The sequence below is a fragment of the Erinaceus europaeus genome, chromosome 16, assembly GCF_950295315.1.
Source record: "Erinaceus europaeus chromosome 16, mEriEur2.1, whole genome shotgun sequence".
In the NCBI taxonomy this organism is placed as follows: domain Eukaryota; kingdom Metazoa; phylum Chordata; class Mammalia; order Eulipotyphla; family Erinaceidae; genus Erinaceus; species Erinaceus europaeus.
In genome coordinates, this window is record NC_080177.1 from 30,065,640 (window position 1) to 30,069,955 (window position 4,316).

At 40.6% G+C, this 4,316-nt stretch overlaps 1 non-coding gene across 1 annotated transcript; it reads left to right on the forward strand.

Annotated features, from left to right (window-relative positions):
* Positions 1-2,382: 2,382 nt before the first annotated feature.
* On the forward strand, positions 2,383-2,489 carry LOC132533592 (U6 spliceosomal RNA). The gene has a single exon (XR_009545456.1). It is a non-coding gene; the product is annotated as a U6 spliceosomal RNA (small nuclear RNA).
* The last annotated feature ends 1,827 nt before the right edge of the window (positions 2,490-4,316 follow it).

The following is a 4,316-nucleotide window of genomic DNA, read 5'->3' on the forward strand; positions in this document are numbered from 1 at the left end:
ATAGTTTTTGCCAGTATAACTCTTGGCCACTTGTATAGTTTATCAAAGAGTAACAATAATACTGATGCTCTGTCAGAAGAGATTAAAAAAGGTAAAGAATGTTTCTTACTTCCTTTTGCATAGCTAATTGAGTAGACAGAGTGAATGAAGGAAGGGAATTAAGAAGTAGGAGAGGAGGGTATTTGGGCCTAACTAGTAAATATTGGATTAATTAGAGAATTTATGATGCCTTCTTTAGCCCATGCTACTAGAATGCCAGCCTTATTAGATCTAAATATAATTTTGGAGGGCTATTAGGCACTTTTACTTTGAGGCATATAATTGCCCCTTGCTTGCATCTAGTATCTGTAACTTTATTAGAAAATATATAATCTGAAATGGAACTGGGTAGTACCATGTGTTATGAAATACCTCTCCAAATTAGAGGAGTTGAGAGGTTGATATCTCAGGCTTGGCATGTCTGGAGACAATCCTCAGTACCAGTAATAGCATAATATGGTATGGCAGCATTAGTAGCTTGATTTAGTTGAGGTCAACAGAGGTAAACAAGGTAAAGTATCAGAGAGAAGAAACATCAAGAAATTTTAATTTCTTTCACATCTCTTTCTTGCTTGATTGTGATGGCAAGGACCTCTAGGACTCTGTTGAATAGAAGTGATCAGAGTGGACATCCTTGCCTAGTTCGTGATTTTAGAGGGAAATCTTTTAATTTTTTCTTGTTGAGTATGATATTAGCTATGAGTTTGTCATACATAGCCTTTATTATGTTGAGGATTTTTCCTTCCATTCCCAATTTCTTGAGGGTCTTTATCATAAATTGGTGCTAGACCTTGTTGAATGCTTATTCTGCATCAATTGATACAAATCATGTGATTTTTTTTTGTCTTTTTGTTGATATGGTTGATTATGTTAATTGACTTGCAGATGTTGAACCATCCCTGTTTCCCAGGTATGATTCTCACTTCTTGAACTTGGTGGATTATTCTCTTAATATGTTGTTGGATTCAATTAGCCAGGAACATCAGGGATATAGGTCTATAGTTTTCTTTTTTAGTGGAGCCTTTTTATGCTTTGGGAATCAGGGTGAATGTGTTTGGGGGAATTTCTCAGTTAATATTTCCCGGAATATGATCTCTGTTTCTTTCACCCTGTCCTTCCTCAAGAATTCTTATCACTCTTACGTACCACCTTTTGATGGAGTTGCTTCATTTTTTCTAAACCTTTCCTCTCCCTCATCTTTAAATTGAAAGAGTGGGCTAATGGTATCTTTTAGGTTAGATATTCTTCCTTATGCATGAGTTAATCTACTTCCTAAACCTTCTGACTGAATTGTACTGCCCTCAAAGTGTCTTTCCCTTCCTATAATTCTGTTTAAAGCTTTACCCCCATGCTTTCTAACTGCTTAGTGGACTCTGATTGAAGTTTTTCTTTTTGACGATTCCAATTTTTTATTTTAATTAATTTATTTATAAAATGGAAACACTGACAAGACCATAGGATAAGAGGGATATAATTCCCACTACCAAAGCTCTGTATCCTATCCCCTCCCCTGATAGCTTTCCTATTCTTTAAAACCGTTGGGAGTATGGAGCCAGAGTCATTATGGGTACAGAAGGTGGAAGGTCTGGCTTCTGTAATTGCTTCCCCTGTTGAACACAGGTGTTTACAGGTCAATCCATACTCCCAGACTGTCTCTCTCTTTCCCTAGTGGGGCAGAGCTCTGAGGAAGCAGAGGTCCAGGACACATTGGTGGGGTCATCTGTCCAGAGGAGTCAGGTTGGCATCATGGTGGCATCTGGAACCTGGTGGCTGAAAAAGAGTTAACATATAAAGCAGGACAAATTGTTGACTAATCATGAACCTAAAGGCTGGAATATTGCAGGTGAAGATTTGGGGTCTCCGTTTTGGAAATAGCTAGTAGGTCTATTTTAGGTATATTTCAAGGGGCCCATGACTTTATTAGTTTTTGCCTGAGCCTGACATCTGATATGCAAGTGGACCCAGATTATTGTCTGCGGCTGGAAAAAGGGCTAGAAAGCTGCATCAGGGAAGAGAGTAGCTCCCAAGTATGAGAAAAGTGTATAAATATTGTTGACTGTAAACCCCATTAATTTGATCTGGGGCTCATATTCAGCATAGGAGCCTATGTAACCTCTACATCCCTGTAGGTCTGAACTTGTATTCTGTAGGAACATTCCAAGTTTCACCAATTTCAGGATCCATCTTCTTCAGGTGTTAGAGTATGTTATCCAACCTCCCTTTGGAGGATGGAACATTCTCTACCATTGTTGACCCACATGGAGGGCAAGGTCCTATGGGGACCCCCAAAGGGGTCCATTATGTCTTTCCTGATGGAGATGACCAGTGATAATGAAGACAGGGGTGCTTGCTTTGGCAGCACATATACTAAAATTGGAATGATACAGAGAAGATTAGCATGGCCCCTGCGTAAGCATTCCATGTTTAAGAGAGAGAGAGAGAGAGAGAGAGAGAGAGAGAGAGAAAGAGAGAGAGAGAGAGAGAGAGAGAGAGAGAGAGAAAGGGAAAGAGAGAGATCTGTTTGAGGTCTAGGCTCATTGTGTTTGTGTGGGAATCCCAGGACTCCCTGACTAGGGCCTCAGATGATGGGGTGTGGCCTGATAGTGACTAAAGAGTCATCATTAAAGTATGCCAGTCTCTTGCCCTCATTCAGCTTTTGTATCCCTTAGTTTGATAGGGTTAGCTTTGGAGTCATGACCGAGGGAAGTGTAATAGAACATAGGTAAGGCTGGTATCTAGGTCTAAGTAGTAACTATTTCATTAGGTACTTTAAGGTGTCTTTTAGGTCTAGATAGGGAGAGAAAGAGACCTGCAGACCTGCTTCACTGCCTGTGAAGTGACTCCCATACAGGTGGGGAGCCGGGGGCTCGAACCTGGATCCTTACGCCGGTCCTTGCATTTTGTGCCACATGCGCTTAACCCGCTGCGCTACCGACCGACTCCCTGAATTGTGTCCCTCTTATCCCACAAGCTTGTCAGTCATTATAAAATCACTTACAAAAAAATTTTAAAAAGAAGTTGAAAAATAAGAAAACAGCAGAACTTGGACTGGGTTTGGTGTATTGCACCAAAGTAAAAGATCCTGGGGGTCGGTGGGGAGGGTTCAGGTCCGGGAACATGATGACACAAGAGGACCTAGAGGGGGTTGAGTTGTTATGTGGAAAACTGAGAAACTTCCTTGAACATGATAGAATTCTGGACTTAAACCTGGGCCATACACATGGCGAATCAGGTGCACTATCTAAATGACCCATTTTTCTGGCTCCAACATTGCTTTTATAGGTCTATGAATCCATAACATTGTGATTATGTCTCTGGGTAGTCTAGTGAAGACTATAGTCTCATTCCAGATGTTTATAGGTATGTACTCTGAAGTGGTCTGAAGACCATTAGTTAAAATGATCTTTACCAGATTCCTGTAATTTTACATTGCAGGCCATGTGAATGATTGCACAGTGGCTTTATAGCCACTAATTATTTGGCTTACCTCAGACACCAAGTTTACATAGACTTCCCAGTATACAGTAAAATCAGACATTTTCTGCCTTTCTCAGGAGATCTAAATTCTGTGTGGTTTCTTGTCCTGTGATCTTTGGCTTCATATTAATTTCCCCAAATGCCAACAGTTGTTTTATTTCCATAAAACTCTGACTCCTCTGATTACTTCAACTTTTCATGCAACTATAATGCAAGAAATTGGACTTTTCTCACCTGGTATTTTACTTTATTTTATTTTTTTTACCAGACCACTGCTGAGTTCTAGTTTACGTAGTGCCAGAGATGGAACCTGGGACCTCAGAACCTTGGGCATAAAAGTCAACTGCATATTCATTTCATTTCATTATCTCTCCAAACTGCCCCACCTTTTTGTTTAAAATGTAAGTCACATCAAAACACAGTGCTATCATATCACATCCTCTGATTCTGGATTGGTGTCTGTGTAAGAGACTGTTTTCGACTCCAGTCCCAGAAATGTGATATGTACTATGCTTACTATGATTCTGGGATGCCCAGCCTGCTTACAAATCACAGCTGTTGCAGAGAAAGCCCTTTTGGGGGTTAAATGGAAGTTAACTCTCTTATAGTAGTGGGTATGGTGAGAGGTAGGAGGCATGGAAAAGGTGTACAGATCCTGTCAGATCGCCCCCTGGGCTTAATTCCCAGTCTCAGTTGGGATCAATTCTCAAAATAACAAAGTGTCCTAGGAATGGCCTGAACTGCACCTGACCCTCCCTAAGGGAGGGTGAGTCACTGTCATCAGGGATACACATAAATTC